General features: G+C 46.0%; 1 protein-coding gene across 2 annotated transcripts in view; it reads right to left on the bottom strand.

Moving 5' to 3' along the window:
- The window catches only part of SLC41A2 (solute carrier family 41 member 2), a 103,950-nt gene extending 91,761 nt beyond the window's left edge, over window positions 1–12,189 (bottom strand). Inside the window, exon 1 of one of the 2 annotated variants that reach the window (XM_054032993.1) lies at window positions 11,222–12,189. The gene's annotated coding sequence lies outside the window, so the exon portion shown is untranslated. Of the gene's footprint in view, window positions 1–10,128; window positions 10,290–11,221 lie in introns of those variants that run through there. The other variant, XM_054032985.1, reaches the window with a different exon arrangement.
- Window positions 12,190–17,631: the final 5,442 nt, after the last annotated feature.

The raw sequence follows: 17,631 nt of genomic DNA, 5'->3' as shown, positions 1-17,631 counted from the left end.
ATTGTAAACAGTGTGTTTAATGAGCTTGGAGATGAAAGGGAGAAGGGAGATGGGCCATTAGAGAGGCAAGTGGGGTCAAGGCTAGGTTTTTTTGGGGAGTTTTCTGTTTTTTTTTAAATGAGAGAGACTAAAGCATGCTTATATTGTATGGGGAGTCAGAAGACAGTGAGTGGCTGAGTAGAAGAGTAAGGCAACTGGGATTGTTTAGTCTCCAGAAGAGAAGAATGAGGGGGGATTTGATAGCAGCCTTCAACTACCTGAAGGGGGGTTCCAAGAGGATGGAGCTCGGCTGTTCTTAGTGGTGGCAGATGACAGAACAAGGAGCAATGGTCTCAAGTTGCAGTGGGGAAGGTCCAGGTTGGATATCAGGAAAAGCTATTTCACTAGGAGGGTGGTGAAACACTGGAATGCGTTACCTAGGGAGGTGGTGGAGTCTCCTTCCTTGGAGGTTTTTAAGGCTCGGCTTGACAAAGCCCTGGCTGGGATGATTTAGCTGGGAATTGGTCCTGCTTTGAGCAGGGGGTTGGACTAGATGACCTCTTGAGGTCCCTTCCAACTCTGATATTCTATGATTCTATGATTCTATGGCAAGAGATAAGAGTGGGAACAAGGGAGATCAGGAGATGGGATAGGAGAGGGCCACTGGGGCAAGTGGAAGGGTTAGAGGAGAATGTGACAGGGGAAGAGGAGGAGATAGAGTTGTAGGAAAAGAAGGCAGAACAAGGGGAGGAGGAAAGACATGTATTCTATCCATTTTCTGTTAGAAGAAATTGGTGAGATTCTGTACAGAGAAAGAGTGAAGGCAGAATGAGAGGAGGGTTTGAGGAGTGAGTCAAAGGGGGTGAGAACGCAGTGGGGATTGCAAGTGTGGGATTCAATTAAGTTGGAGAAGTAAAGTTGTTTAGCAAGAAAGATGTTGGAATTGAAGGAGAATGAGTGTGTAGTAGAGCAGTGGTTCTCAAACTTTTGTACTGGTGACCCCTTTCACATAGCAAGCCTCTGAGTGTGACCCCCCCCCCCTTATAAATTAAAAACACTTTTTAATATATTTAACATCATTATAAATGCTGGATGCAAAGCGGGGTTTGGGGTGGAGGCTGACAGCTCACAACCCCCCATGTAATAACTTGGGGAGAGAGAGAGAAGGAAGGGGTCCAATGTCAGAGGTGAGGAGAATGCTGCAGATGTGGAACATAAGTTTGTGTGAGTCGGAGGAAGGGGGGAGATGATCAGGATGGAAAGGGGAAAAGGAGTAAGTAAAGCTGGTGGGAACTTTTACTGTACAGGGCGAGAGCACAGACACGGGCAAATGGAGCTGGTGGGGGTGAAGGGAAAGGAGGAAGACAGATGCTATGATATAGAAGAGGAATGTGGTGAGAGACACAGATGAACAAGATCACAAAACAAACAAAGCATACCACATGCTAGTCACAGAGCTCCTGGATGATCCAAAAGCAAAGTACTGTTATTTGCTGAATAGTGGAATGCATCTCATGTCTAAAGATGACCATAGCTCATGATCAACGTTCTGCCACTAAATCAAATATTAATATCTACAGCCTCATGAGCACACACACTTGCAGAATTCTACCCACATTGAGTTTTGGATTCACTTTCACTGTAGCCATTATCTCTAGAGGTACAAGTCAATTCAGACCAGAACATCTGTAGTTTATTTTGATAAAATACATGTTTTCAGGCTCAGCTGTGTAACTGATCTCTTCATCCAATTTTAATATAATTAGAAAACCCGGAAAACTACTTACATACACCTTTTATACTAAATTAATTATTGAGATGAACAAAATAATCATGATGGAAAGTGAACACTGGAAAAGGCCACAAGCACTACCACCAAGTTACAAAGGTCTGAAAAATAAAAGGTTTTATCAGGCTCCCAATGAAATTAATAATGAAACTTCCCAGCTGCTACAGTGGGACAGAATAGGTTGTGGTTTCTCCGGCATGTATTTTAATTATATGTTTCAAAAATATTACCACAAGTACAAATGTGAAGAAACCATGATGATGGCTCATGAAAATGATTCACTACTCTAGAACTTCAGTTAATTTTTTTCCAAACCACATAATTTTTCCTTATAATTGTGTATATTTTTGTTTTGTTATGTAAGAGACTATTATATGGGGGGAGGGAGTTGTTTTATTTCATATACTAAAGTGTTAATGCAACTAGAAATTAAAATGGTATGGAAGAGTACCAGAAATATGAATCCAGACAACCAATGGGAAACAGAGGGTGAGGACAAGAGTTTGGCCAGGATGACTAAGAGCTTAAATAACTTTTGTGAAATAGTGTGGATAATATTCACATACCTTTTTCCTAACAAAATACTTGGCCTTTTGTCTTGAAGGCTGCACTAATGATGAAGTACAGAATACTAAACCAGCACATCTCAAACTTTTAGACAAACTCTACCACTATGTAGGTGTTGTTTAGAACCATTAACTGGAAACGAAGAAAGGCTATGTGGGGGGGGGTAAAAGGTAGAGTAACAGACCCCAATTGGTGCAGACCTATTTGAACTAAATGAGACAAAATATCTCTTACAAGGGGGCTACTAAACATTTTTAACCTAAACTTATGCACAGCACATTGAGTAGCAACATACTGTAAGTCAGTTTACTCACCATGAGATTCCAGATGGGCTAACAAATAATAGACCACAATACAAATAGCTCATTTTGATAATTCTCCTCCAACAGACCACTAAAAAAGGTACTGTTTTGAAGTAGCAATGTGATCAGAAAGCCACTGAGGTTCAGAGAGAGTTACTGACTAGGGTGACCAGATGTCCCGATTTTATAGGGACAGTCTGATTTTTGGGTCTTTTTCTTATATAGGCTCCTGTTACCCCACACCCCCATCCCGATTTTTCACACTTGCTGTCTGGTCACCCTATTACTGACAGATGTCCAGAGAGAAGAAGAATCCTCTTATCTGTCAAGGGGGGGGTTCAAGCTATCCTTACCTCAAGTCTCTATTTGTGTCTTTTATTAATTGATGGTATTATTTAGCAGTTGTTTTTGTTAACATTTTATTTGCATATCATTAAAAAAGGAAGAGGAAGTGTTATAACAAGAGCTATAAGAATTAGTAGATAGACTGATCCCTGCCATATGGCAGGGATATTAACTTTTGTAAATGTCATGTGCCCAGGGGCAAAGAACAAAGATCAGACTTTTACAAGCACTCCTGTAAGTCACACCTTTATTATAGGTGATTTCTCAGACTACCAAGTCCACAGCAATGAAGTAATTGTAGGTCATTATCAACACCTTAAAATATACCCAGAAGCTAACTGAAAGCCAGTGCTGCACCTGCACCTTGCCAGAGAGCTTCCCACATTAAAAAAATCACCAGATCACACCTACTAAACAGAGGGACAAACTTCTTAGCTATAGAGGTCTGTATAAAAAATTAAAGCGTTGAAGAAATACAGAAGACATTTGGAAATCAAATTACCATGTAATTTTAATTACATTTTTATCTTTTTTTAAATGAGGGTCCACCAAATGGGGGCTCACAATATCAGACACAACTGTAGATCCCACGGTACATAACACATTAACACAATTTTTTTTTCAAACTCAAAGACTATGATAAATTAAAATACCAGTCATTTTCAGTGTCTGGCTAATCAAATTAAAAGACCACATATTGAATGATCTTGTGGACTTTTGCAGTAATCACCATCTCTTCTCAGCACAGACAAACTCACTTATGCCAGAACCTGATACATTTTCATCTATCAGAAAGTGCCCAGACTACTTCATATTGGAAAGGAGGGAATCTTGCAGAGCCACTTTACAAACCAGTTCATAAGAATGCATCATATTGCCATATACTAACCTGCTGCTTTTAAAATATTTCTCTGACACAAAATAAAAGTGGAGATTTAATGTAACTATGAGATTTGTGTTGACTCCGGCACTTAGAAGCAAGCCTTCCAAGATTCAGGAGGATAGTTTTGGGGAAATAAATGCAAAGGAGCAAATCTAATAATACAGCTTTGTAAATAGCATACAATGTTCTCCACAATCCTTTCTGACTGCACTGTCTTTCAAGGAGTTCACACTTAGCATGCCTCTGGAAGACATTTGACCACCAAGGGCAGATCCAGCCTTTAACTTCTATATGCCTCAGTTTCCCATTGGTAAAATAGTAATATTAAACTTTTATCTGTATTACAGATAATACATAAGGCATAAGACCCCTATTCCTCAAAGTATTTAAGCTCGTTCTGAAAGGGCTTTGCTGAATTAGGGCCTAAATTACACTTTTTTAACATTTTAAATCTAGAATCGGTCTCTTGAGCCAATGGATTAAAAAAAAAAAATCGAAGATGGATACAGGCCCAATTTTTTAAAAAAAAGTTTACAGGTAATTTAAAAATAATGGTAAGATCACAAAGTAAGTACTTTTGTACTACATGTTTGCATTGCTCTTACAGTATATATCCTTTGAATGTGCTTTGTAACACAACCATAACTAACATACAACAGGATAAACACAGTAAAGTACACATACCTATCTAAGAAACTCTACCACTGCAAACCACAAAATCTTGCCTATGTAAGTTTATCTAAATATTACATATGGGAACTACAAAAGAAAAGTTTAATTTTAGTATTTTTGCCAAAGTATAAAGCTATCCTAAATTATGGTTTAACTTGCCAGTCTTAAAAAGGATCAGTTAGCTTGATGAGAATCAGGGTATGTTGTTTACTGTGTATTGTTTTCCATGTGGTAAACACTGGCCTCTTACATTTGGTAAGGACAGTTTCCCCCCTCTTCTGGCCTTCAAATAACTCCTCAACCTCACCAACAGCTGCTGCTGAGTTTAGTTTCTTAAATCTAGATGACCAGGACTGTGGACCCACTTGAGCAGTAGCATGAGGGACTTCCTTGTACTGCATGGGCCGCAGCAAGTGAAAAACTTCATGTTCCCTAAAGACAATGAAAATAGAAGTTTCCATTCAACACATTGCTGGCGTAAAATCCCCAATGGTGACAAAGTGGAAAGGCCATGGCTTATGTACTTAAAAACCCAGAATGCTGCATACTGTTTTTGTTGCAAACTCTTCCAGTCTAATGTTCCAGCCACATTGGGTTCTATGGGAACAAAGGAAAAATCTGGCATGCCATGAGAAGGCAGCAAATCACCAGAGAGCATTCCATAGGTGGAAAGAGCTTGAGATGAGACTAAGGTTAAAGGCCACCATAGATGATCAGCATCAAGAGAAGATTGAATCAGAGTCTCTTTACTGGCAAAATGTTCTGAAAAAGCTCATTGCCATTGTGAAAATGCTTGCTACCCAAAACCTAGCACTGTGTGGCACTTCAGATCATTTGTATGTGCCAAACAATGGAAACTTCCTTAAAATTGTGGAGCTGATGGCTGAGTTTGATGCTGTACTCCAGGAGCATCTAAGAAGAGTCACCACCCAAGAAATGTACACACACCACTACCTTGGAAAAACAATTCAAAATAAGATCATATAGTTACTGGCAACAAAAGTCAAACAGAAGATTGTGGCAGATCTGAAGTCAGCAAGATATTACTCTGTTTTTCTGGACGGCACACCTGACATCAGCCATATGGAACAAATGACTTTAATGGTGTGTTTTGTAACAACAACAGAACCTAATGAAAATGTCCCAGCAATGGTGACTGTCAGGGAGCATTTTCTAGAATTTATTGACACTGATGATACTACAGGAGCTGGTATGACAAATGTGCTTCTTAAAAAGCTGGAAGATATGGGAATTGCAATAGCTGACGTGAGAGGTCAGGGCTACGATAATGGTGCCAACATGAGAGGAAAGAACAGAGGAGTACAGACACGGATCCGAGAGTTAAACCCTCAAGCTTTTTTTGTCCCATGCAGTTTTCATTCATTGAACTTGGTGGTCAGTGATGCACCATCAGCTTCTAGTGGGGCTGCTGAATTTTTTAATGTCATTCAAAGCATCTATGTATTTTTCTCTGCATCAACTCATTGATGGCAAATTTTGTAGCAACATCTGGGAACATCCTCTCTGACACTGAAACCACTGAGTGCCACACGATGGGAAAGGAGAGTGGAGGCGATAAAGCCTATCAAACACCAAATTGGGACGATAGATGATGCCATAGTTGCCATTACAGAGGATAATGTTATGACAGGAGAGGCTGGTCGGCCTTGCAACCATCTCAATAGAGCATGAGCTGGCCCAGACTGTATGGCCCGGACCTTCAGCAGGAAGCAGTTCAAATCTTTGCAACCAAAAAGGCACAGAAAGCATCACTTTGATTATTCAAACAGATAAAAATGCCAGTGTTTACTATGGAGACAAGAAAAGTTACGTTTGCTGTTCAGGCATTTGAAAGTTAAGTGTTACTTAAAATTTTTGAACAAGGCATTTTAAGTTGTTAGTTCTCCATTATTGGGGTAGGTAGCAGAGCAGTACCACTAGAGGAGAAGAACAGGAAGAAGGCAGAATTGAGACCTTTCAAAGTTTTGGCCCAAGTGAGGGGGCATGGGGGCATCATTTGAGCTCCCCACCTCAGGTGCCAAAATATTGTGGGCTGGACCTGAACTCACACAGAAAAATGACTGAAGACAAAAATTTCATATCACTTGTTGGCGAACACTTCACAAAGTGATCACTCCATATCTTACTTTTTAGTTCTGTCGTCAAAGGAAAATTGCATAATACCTTCAAAAGACGAGCCTGGGAATTTAAATTATTAACTTTGTGGAATACTAAAAACCACAGACTTAACAGAGCACGGTTTTATGGATCATTTCAACAAATTTGTAATACACATTACTGCCTGCTAACCCTTAATTGCCCACTTCATTTTAAATGGTTTCCTACAGCAGGGGTTCTCAACCTTTTTCTTTCTGTCCCTCTTCCTGCCCGCCCCCCCACCCCACCCCAACATGCTATAAAAACTCCTCAGCCCACCTGTGCCACAACAACTGGTTTTCTGCATATAAAAGCCAGGGCCTGTATTAGGGGATAGCAAGCAGGGCAATTTCGTGCAACAGGAGCCCCTGCGAAGCTACACTGCTCAGGCTTCAGCCCCAGGTGGTGGGGCTTTGGCTTTCTGCCTGGGGTCCCAGCGAGTCTAATGCTGGCCCTGCTTGGCAGACCGGACCCCCTAAACCTGCTCGTGGCCCCTCAGGGGGCGCCGACCCTGGTTGAGAACCACTGTCCTACAGCATGTGTGACCCCTTATGCTTAACAATTCATCCCACCTTGTATTTAACATAGACACATTGGTTACCTTCCCCAGACTTAAGGAAGAGCTCTGTATAGCTTGCAAGCTTTTCCCTTACACAAACAGAAGTTAGTCCAATAAAAGATATTATCTCACCTACCTTGTCTCTCTCCGATTCTGGAACCCACCTGGCTATAATAACACTGCATACAATCATATAGTCATTTCCATGGCTAAAGACAAATGTCATAAAAATTGTCTGATTTCATTATATCAAATCTAAATTATAGCAAGTATATTAGAAAGTGAAAGCGATATCTGATGTCCCCAGTTCATACACTAAGTAATGCAACAGTCCTTAAACTCACTGGGCCCATATTTTTGTAGGAGTCAGAAGATCAAGCAGATTGTATGTGTGTATTTCTTTTTGTTTTGTTCTTTTGTGTATATACAGCAGAATCTCGGTAATTCATACTAAGGCTTGTAAATTACTATTTGTCCTGACCTGTCCATTGGGATGGTTACTGTAAGAGCACACTGGACTAAATCAACAGGGCTGTTGGAAAACCGACAGGAAGGTGAAAACAATGACTTTCAGTAAGACCCTCCCACCCCAGCAAACACTGGAGGGTTGTTACAGGACAATGGGAGAGCAACTGACCCTGAGGGAACAGGTTCAACTTCCCACTGAGTCTAGCAATCTGGTTTTGAACTAGTGTAGCCAAAAAGTCTGCAAACTGAGCGAACAAAGAACTCGGACTAGTTTTTTAAAAGGCACACTCCTGCAAGCAGGGGGAAAGACAGTTAAGGGAAACAGACTAGCACCCAGAGTTCAGAGGTTAGGGGTGAGTAGGAAAGCAAGGCCAGCTTAGGGCATCTATGGGAATGGTAGGACTCTAGGTAAAACAGACATGCAAACATATCTTTTGTTGTTTTAAAATCCTTTCTCTTATGGTTTATTCCTACTGTTAGTATTAAACAATACTTCGGTTTAAAACGGGTAGTAGATGAGGGGAGGGGAGGGGATGGTGGATGAGGGGAGGAGGCTGTGTTGGGTAGATGGGCGATGGATTTGGGGGACAATGTGGAGTAGACGGTGGTGGATATGGGAGGGTGGGGGGTAGACAGGCTGTGTGGGGAAGGGGATGATGTGGGGGTAGATAGGTGGTGGATGAGGGAGGGGCTTACAGAGCTAGAGAGGCGGTGAATGGGGAGGGGCTATGGGGGGAGTAGATGAGCAGTGGATGGGGGAGGGGGAGTAGATGGGTGGCAGATGGGAGAGGAGCTGTGGGGGGAGTAGATGGGCGGCGGATGGGAAAGGGGGCAAAGTGGGAAGTAGATGGGTGGCGGATGGGGGAGGGGGAGTAGATGAGAGGCAGATGGGGGAGGGGGGTTTGGGGGAGTAGATGGGCGGCGGATGGGGGAGGAGCTGTGGGGGGAGTAGATGGGCAGCGGATGGGGGAGGGGAGTGGGGAAAGTAGATGGGCGGCAGATGGGGGAGGGAGAGTAGATGAGAGGTGGGATGGGAAAGGGGGCAAAGGGGGGAGTAGATGGGCGGCAGATAGGGGAGGGGGAGTAGATGAGAGGCGGATGGGTAAGGGGGTAAAGGGGGGTTATTGGGGGAGATGGGTAGCGGATGGAGGAGGGGCGGTGGGGGGAGTATGAGCGGTGGATGGGGGAGGGACTGGGGGGGGAGTAGATGGGTAGCGGTGGGGGGAGTATGAGCGGAGGATGGGGGAGGGACTGGGGGGGGAGTAGATGGGTAGCGGTGGGGGGAGTATGAGCGGAGGATGGGGGAGGGACTGGGGGGGAGTAGATGGGTAGCGGTGGGGGGAGTATGAGCGGAGGATGGGGGAGGGACTGGGGGGGGAGTAGATGGGTAGCGGTGGGGGGAGTATGAGCGGAGGATGGGGGAGGGGGTGGGGGGGAAGTAGGTGGGGAGTGGATGGGGGAGGGGCTGGGGGGGAGTGGATGGGGAGGGGGTGGGGGGGAGTAGATGGGTAGCGGATGGGGGAGGGGCTGTGGGGGGGAGTAGATGGGTAGCGGTGGGGGGAGTATGAGCGGAGGATGGGGGAGGGGGTGGGGGGGAAGTAGGTGGGGAGTGGATGGGGGAGGGGCTGGGGGGGAGTGGATGGGGAGGGGGTGGGGGGGAGTAGATGGGTAGCGGATGGGGGAGGGGCTGTGGGGGGGAGTAGATGGGTAGCGGTGGGGGGAGTATGAGCGGAGGATGGGGGAGGGGGTGGGGGGGAAGTAGGTGGGGAGTGGATGGGGGAGGGGCTGGGGGGGAGTGGATGGGGAGGGGGTGGGGGGGAGTAGATGGGTAGCGGATGGGGGAGGGGCTGTGGGGGGGAGTAGATGGGTAGCGGTGGGGGGAGTATGAGCGGAGGATGGGGGAGGGGGTGGGGGGAAGTAGGTGGGGAGTGGATGGGGGAGGGGGTGGGGGGGAGTAGATGGGTAGCGGATGGGGGAGGGACTGGGGGGGGAGTAGATGGGTAGCGGTGGGGGGAGTATGAGCGGAGGATGGGGGAGGGGGTGGGGGGGAAGTAGGTGGGGAGTGGATGGGGGAGGGGCTGGGGGGGAGTGGATGGGGAGGGGGTGGGGGGGAGTAGATGGGTAGCGGATGGGGGAGGGGCTGTGGGGGGGAGTAGATGGGTAGCGGTGGGGGGAGTATGAGCGGTGGATGGGGGAGGGGGCGGCGGGGAGAGCAGATGGGGGTCGGGGGCGCTGTGTTGTTCTTCTCATTCACTTATTTAGAAACTTTCCTGCTCGGAGCAGCATCCTCCCCGGACCCCGATCCCGGCCGCGCCTCCCTCCCCGCGGCGGGTCCCGGGCTTCTCCTGCCCGTGCTCGGCTCCGCTCCTGCCCCTCAGGGACCCTGTCGCCCCCGATGCCCCCTTACCTGGGCGATGGTGGCGCCGGCAGCCCGCAGCCCCTCGCCATGGCCGATCGCTGCCCGGGATCGCTGCCCGCTCTTCGCCCGGACCAGCCCGGCTGCAGCGGTGACAGCTCCCGTGCAGGGTGAGCGGCGCTCCCACTGAGCAGGCGCGGAGCCCGCACGAAGGGAATGGGAGGGCAGGGCACGGGCAGCCCCTTGATGATGTGGCCCGTGATGCGAGTGCGCAGCAGCCGCTGCAGGACCTGCCAGTGAGCTCGGCTCGCGGGGAACCCCCCAGCGGAAGGGGCTGAGCGCGAGGAGCCGCCGCCAACCGTCATCCCGAGCTCCGGGGGCGCGAGGAACCGCAGCCGGGGGAGGCGGGGAGCTATGTTGTAAGCTACGCGCATTAAGCACGGGGGAGGGGAGCGCTCGGCTGTTCTCCCCAGCAGCCCCCTCCCCTCGGGCATAGGGGGCTATAAAAGGGAGACTGAGAGGGTCGATTACTTGGTCACAGCCGTATGGGGGGGCACCTAATGACTGATGCCCCCAGCCCCAAGGGGGACGGGGTGCGGATGGGGTGTGATACTCCCGCCCCCAAACGGAGGGTGGGGGCAGTGAACCCCCCCCTCTTCCCACACACACACACACAAAGAGGGGATGGGTGGGGCTAGGGAGAGCCTCCCAGTGGGGCAAGGGGCTGTACAGGAAGGACAGTGATCCCATTCCCCCACACACATACACCCAGAAATCCTGCTGGGAGGAAGGTTAAGGGGCACTTTAACTAACACACACACGTAGGATCAGAATGATGACAATTTCCTTCCCCAGCACCCTGAAGAGCAGCAAAGGGAAAGCTACAGGGGCAGAGAAATCCCCCACCCCAATTATCCCCTCAGAAAAACCTAATCATTTTCTAGCTAGGTGTCTTTTTAAAAAAAAAAAGTTTCCATTTGGTGCAGCTGTGCCTCCACACCACAATGAAAGATGCCCACTCAATCCTGAAAATAATTTAAACCAGCCCAGTCCAGAAGTCACACATAATTACCATCCACTTTGCTATTCAATACTGTAGTTAAAAAAAAAAAAATCCCTCTAGAAAGCCTCTGGTTTGAATTACCTAGACTCCAGGAAGCATAATTTCAAATCCCAGCAGTTCTGGTTCAATTCTTCATCCCTTCCAGATAGATAAACTGAGTTCCAAGTTGTTTACTGTGTGCAGGTCTAGTGAGTGAGTTCATGAGGTACTGTGTGCTCTGAGGGGACGTTAGAGATGAACTTGCTAAATCTTGCTCTACAGTTCGGCTTGCCAATGACACACTGGTCTCTTCCTGTTTTCACATTTCCAGTACTGCTTTCACAAGTGCTGGTTTCTCATTGATTAAAAGTGAGTGGGTGGCCTTCTCTGTTTTGAGCAACGACACTATAGATTTGCAATGTATGAAAATCAAAAAAGGATGGAAAGCAGAGTAAGCACCAAATGTATTCCTGGCAATGCTTTTGCTTTCACTTGTAAAAGCTTTATTGGCAACAAAACACAAGACTCAACAATTTTTACTTATTTGAGTCTCTTATACAGAATGCACTTGAACACTTTCTTTCTTTTAGCTAGATTGAAATAATTTCATTAAGTCAACTGATTTCATTAATTGGTTCAATGAAATAAAAAACATAAATTGCTGTTTGAAAACTTTTCTCTTTAGACTGGCTGGTTTTTTTAATTGTCCTTGCCCAAGTACTCTTTGATATGCCCAGAAAGCTTTAATAATTTAAGGCCCTGATCCTGTAAAGATTTACACATGGGCTTAACTTTACACACTCTGAGTAGCCCCATTGAAGTCAATGTACTCATGCATGTAAAATTAAGCACATGCAGGTTCAAAGTCTAACTATGATACGTATGTGGATTCTTTGTTGAAGTAGATATAGGGAGAGGTGAAGTTCAACTAATTTATTTTGTCCTGATAAACATAAATATTTTAAATTCAAAATGACGAATGTTTACATTCACTTAGTTTAACATTTGTACAAAACATTGAAAATATGTGCTGTTATTTTCTAAAAGAGTACTTCCTATGCTGATGCTCTGTACTTCATAGCAATGGAGAAACCTGAAGTGGAAAAACTTTTTAAAAAAAAAATCTATACATGAATTTAGTGATAAATAAATAAATAAATAAATAAATTAATGGAGATATCCCATCTCCTAGAACTGGAAGGGACCTTGAAAGGTCATTGAGTCCAGTCCCCTGCCTTCACTAGCAGGACCAAGTACTGATTTTTGCCCCAGATCCCTAAGTGGCCCCCTCAAGGATTGAACTCACAACCCTGGGTTTAGCAGGCCAACGCTCAAACCACTGAGTTATCCCTCCCCCCACAAACATAATACAGAGTGCCCAAAACACCAAGTGTCTGCAATAAGTTGGAGCTAAATACTGTGAGCATATGAATAAAAGTTTAAAGTTAAGTATGTTGGTAGATGTTTCACAGGATCAGGGCCAAAATCATTTGCATTGAAATAGTTAACAGTGTTGACATTCATGTCACCATAATTAGTTTTCAGAGTGAACATGCTATTGAGATTAATTGGACAGTATAGACCTAATGTTTTAGGTCTTTTAGACCTAATGTTTAGGCCGTTTCCAAAATTCAGAAAGATTTACACCTGGTCCATGCTATCCAAGTTATTTTCACAGTTGTGAGAGATAGCTAAATATATTTGTAAATGAAAATTGAGATTCTGGAGCACAACTGTATGGAAAAGAGTGAATTCTGCAGCAAATTCAGTGGTTACATAACTGTGGAATATACAGAGGCCAAGCATGGGTGGCAGCAGCAGTGGAAGCTTCCCCTGCTTTGGTCAGTCCCTGATCTTGAGGGACCACTTTTAGGGAGAAGGCAATTCTCCAAGTTAGTAGAAAAGTTAAGGACTGAGAGAGAGAGAGAATGTGTGTGTGTGTGAGAGAGATCTGAACATGAATCCAATAGAAATTGAACAGAAACCACATTTCACATAAACTACTATACAGCATTTGGAGGGTTAACTACATTTTGTCACAACTGGACTGGACTGAGTGATCTAGAAGTGAAATGTCCACATTCCATTGCCAATCCCTTGAACTGTCCAATCCCTCTTTACAGTTTTCAAGGTCTAAATTGTAATAGCTAGACAGCAATAAAAATTGCAGAGCAAATCCTGTATAACAGGTTGGCCAGTCAATTAAAGTTGGCAAGCATGTGAGTTGCTTGTCTAAGAGAAAATTTAGCTCCCTTGGGCCAAAATTTAATCTCAGATGCACTTGCCAGATTTTGACAATTAACATGGGAAAGGTTTCAAAAAATAGTAGCTAGTCACCTGGCTGCTTGACTTTCCAGCACAGTCGGCCACTTACTCAGTTTAATATTGTAATTCTTCTAAAAATGATGAGTTTTTCATTCCAAAGCATCACAGAAATGCATACCAAAAGTTTTTTTCTTTTTGTTGCCTTTTTCCTTCCCTTTCCTCATATTTTTAACTACTGATTTACATGAGCCTAGAAGGCTATATGTTACTTTCAGTTTGTGTGTACAACTCTAATTGATGGGATCACCACCTGCAGACCAAGGATACTGTACAATCCAAAAAAAGAAACGGTAATGGCCTTATTCTACCTTTTATTCCTTTCCCTGAAATACTGTTTCATCTTTATTTACTTAGTTTGGTATTATATTAAACTATGAAAACTGTATTTATGATTTTCAAGCTTCCTCCACTTTTGACGAGCACAGTGAGATCATTTGTTGATTTGCCACTACTCTTTCCTGAAATCTTGGTAGAAACTCTGTATTTGGAGTGGTAAAACAGTTGTGTTCCCCAGTGAGCTAAAGAAATATACTCACTGTAATCTATTTTTATATATTACTGTTTAAAAAACAATGGTTTATTATAAAGTTCTGAGGCAGTACTCCTTAGAGGTACAATATAGCGGATTGAAATACCTAACTTCCATCAGGGCATTTTGTATTACACCCCTTTAAAATTGCTTGCTTAGAATACCAGGAGACTCATAAGAATTAAAACCCCTTTCTTTTTCTGTATACTTAATTATGTTTGGATTACCAGTCATGTGTCTTTGAAATATTCAGACTGCATTAGTGATTGATCTCTTTAAAACTGTATACGAGAAGAGTTAATCTAAAATTACAGGAGTTGTATTTTCAGAGTCACATTAAAGAATTTTGGGGCCTGTGCACTATGGAAACTGGGGGCCTCCCACCTTCCCTGGGGTGGGAGGTCTGGGGGGGGGGGGGGAAGTTCCTGCCCCCAAGGAGGTGTGAGAGGCTCCAGGGGATGGGGTTGTAAGGGAGGCCACTCAAGGGTCACTCCACAGCGACTCCTGTCCTGCAGGGCTGGGCTGGCTTGCTGCTCCAGCCTGTTGTCTCTTGCCTTAGGATACGTCTACACTGCACACCCCAGCCGTGCTGCTGTAAGGCATGCTCTTTGTCTGCAAGAGAGAGCTCTCCTGCCAACAAAATAAAACCACCCCCAACAAGCGGCAGTAGCTTTGTTGGCGGGAGAGTGTCTCCCAACAACATAGCGCTGTCCACAACGGTGCTTTTTGTGGGTAAAACTTTGTGTTTTTTTCACACCCCTAACCGACAAAAGTTTTACTGATGAAAGTGCAGTGTCGACATAGCCTTAGCATGCAGGTGGGGCCTTCCCCTCCAATGCCCTACTCTGGCCTGTGGCGTGTAAGTTTTGAGAGTTTTTAAAATCATTATTATTTTATGTTGTGTATGTGTGTGGGGAGGGGTTTCCTGGTAGTCAAGGGGCCTTCTCAGATGGGGGCCTGGTGCAAGTGCACAGTGGTTAATTTGGGCCTTGGAGTAGGTATTTCATTCAGTAGTACCTGGATAAATTTGAACTCCAGATCACTATGATATCTTAGGCTTATACAAGACACTATGACCTAATATAATATAAAATTAACATTAAATGCAATAAATTCAAGTAATAATAAAATACATCAATATCTGATTTATACAGCTATAACTCAGAAAAATCCTAAATGAGATGCCTAAATTTCTGTTCTCTGTCTCTCTTCCAATTCCCTTCTTTATCATCTTTAATTCTTTCCCCTAAGAGAAAGAGTTAAGGATGCCTTGATCCTGCAGAGATCCTGCATAGCCTAGGTTCCACAGAGATTTATCCATATGCAGATAAATCTTTGTGGCGCCTAAGCTATGTGGTACTTTATTCCACAATTACATAATATTGAACCTACAAGAAACTTACAACAGTTAGGATGCTGGTGTGCTGAGACTATTGGCTGTCTTACTCACCAATATCGTCTCATTGGTTCCTGTTGTTCCCCCAGTAGTCTGTCTTTATCCATCTGTTGTCTCTTGTTTTATACTTAGTGTGTAAACTCTCTGAGGCAGGACTGGAATATTTTGGTTCTGTTTGTATAGCACCTAGCACAACAGGGTGTTGGGCCATGACTGAGACTCCTGGGTGCTACAGTAAACCAAATAATGAAGAAGAAGAATGACATTATTTGACAAAAATGGATTAATTATGGGGAGGTATAAAAACATTTCACACACAAGTTGTAGTGTATTATCAGTATTATCAGTACTTTTACTCTCCTGTACTAAACAGATTTCACGGGGGAGACCAGCGTTCCTCAAACTGGGGTCCTGACCCAAAAAGGGTTTGGGGGGGGGTCGTGATATTGCCACCCTAATTTCCATGCTGCCTTCAGAGTTGGGTGCTTGGAGAACGGCGGTTGCTGGCCAGTGCAAAGCTCTAAAGGCAGCAGCCCGCCAGCAGCAGTGCAGAAGTAAGGGTGGCAATACCTAACCATGCCCCCTTACTTCTGCGCTGCTGCCTTCAGAGCTGGGTGGCCTGAGAGTGGCGGCGGGTGGCCAAGGGCCTAGCTCTGAAGGCAGCAGTGCTGAAGTAAGGGTAGCAATAGCGCGACCCCCCTACAATAACCCTGTGAGCCCCCCACACCCTCCTTTTGGGTCAGAACCCCTAAAGTTGCAACTAGAGCCCTGAACAGATACACAGAGTTGTGCACCCTCCACTTGCCCTCAGCCAGGAGTGGAGCCTGGGGGATGGGGACACGGCCGTGGGCTGCTCTCAGTCCCACCCTGCGCAGCAGGCAGGTGGAGGGTCCGCCATGGCTCCCCACAGCTGCCTGCCCAGCTTTTACCCTGTTGGGCTGTGGCTCCGAGCCACTCCCCTCCCCGGCCAGAGTCAGGTTAGGGAGAGCAACACTGGTAGCAGTGGGGAGCCACGACAGCCCCTCTACCTGCCCCGGGTGGGAAGCCCGAGCAGCCCCCAGCTCGTATCCCTGCTCCCCCACCCCCTGCCTCTGCCCCCCCGCCTCCCCGCTCAGTGTCCCTGTTCCCCCAGCCTGCCCCACCCAGTGTCCTTGCTCTCCAACCCCCCACCCAGGGACCCAGGCTCACCACAGCTGCCAGCGCGGCTTTCCCCAACCCAGCTCCAGCAGGGGGGGGGGGGCAGGGCGAAGGGCAGCTCAGAGCTGCAGCCCTGCCATGATAAGAGCGAAGCGGGCAGCTGTGCGGAGCCGCAGCAGACCCTCCACCTGCCCTGGGCAGGGAGCCCGAGCAGCCCCTGCCTAGTGTTCCTGCCCCCCAGCCTCCCCGCCAAGTATCCCTGCCCTACAGCCCCTCCACCCAGGGCAGGTGGAGGGACCCAGGCTCCCCACAGCTGCCAGCGCAGCTCTCCCCGACCCGGCTCGAGGCGGCTCGGAGCTGCAGCCTGGCCACAATAAGAGATGGGCGGGTGGCTGTGGGGAACAGCAGCAGATCCTCCACCTACCCTGGCCCTGGGGCCCAAGCAGCCCCAGGCCCATGTCCCTGCCCCCCAGGTCCCTCACCCAGGGCAGGTGGAGGATCCGCACCAGTTCTTCACACCTACGCACTGGGTTCTTACCATCAGAGCACTACAGGGATACAAAATTTGTATCTGCATCTGTGCTACTATCCGCAGAAATGGTCCACGGCTATAAAGCGGATACACACAGATTTGCAGGGCTCTAGTTACAACACTGTGAATTTTCATTTTTAATTATCTGAAATTTACTATTTTTAAAATCGTTTGACTGTAAAAATGACCAAAATGGACTATGAATTTGGTAGGGTCCTAATTATCAGATTATACAGGCAGATTGAAATTATAATATTAGTAAATATAGCACAGGTTGCTTTACCCTCCCCCATATCTCTGCACGCTCTCAGTTTTTCTAAACGCCATCTCTGAGCCTGCCCTTACTTAGCAGGGAGATTTCAGAAACTCTGTGTGTCAGTCTCAGAAGAGTTTTCAGGAACTTAAAAATATATCTATATTTAATGGGCAGCAGAACCCCCCACAGTGGGGTCAGTCAGGGCTTAACCGTCTCCCAGAAATGTTAGGTTTATCATTGTCCAATCAGGACATTTCATTGATTAGTCCCGCCCCTCATTTTAGGACTTTGCCAACTGGTTTCAATAGATTTATAATCAGGCATCTGTGCCTGTAGC

Source organism: Malaclemys terrapin, chromosome 1, assembly GCF_027887155.1.
Source record: "Malaclemys terrapin pileata isolate rMalTer1 chromosome 1, rMalTer1.hap1, whole genome shotgun sequence".
In the NCBI taxonomy this organism is placed as follows: domain Eukaryota; kingdom Metazoa; phylum Chordata; order Testudines; family Emydidae; genus Malaclemys; species Malaclemys terrapin.
This window is presented reverse-complemented; position numbering and strand designations above follow the sequence as displayed.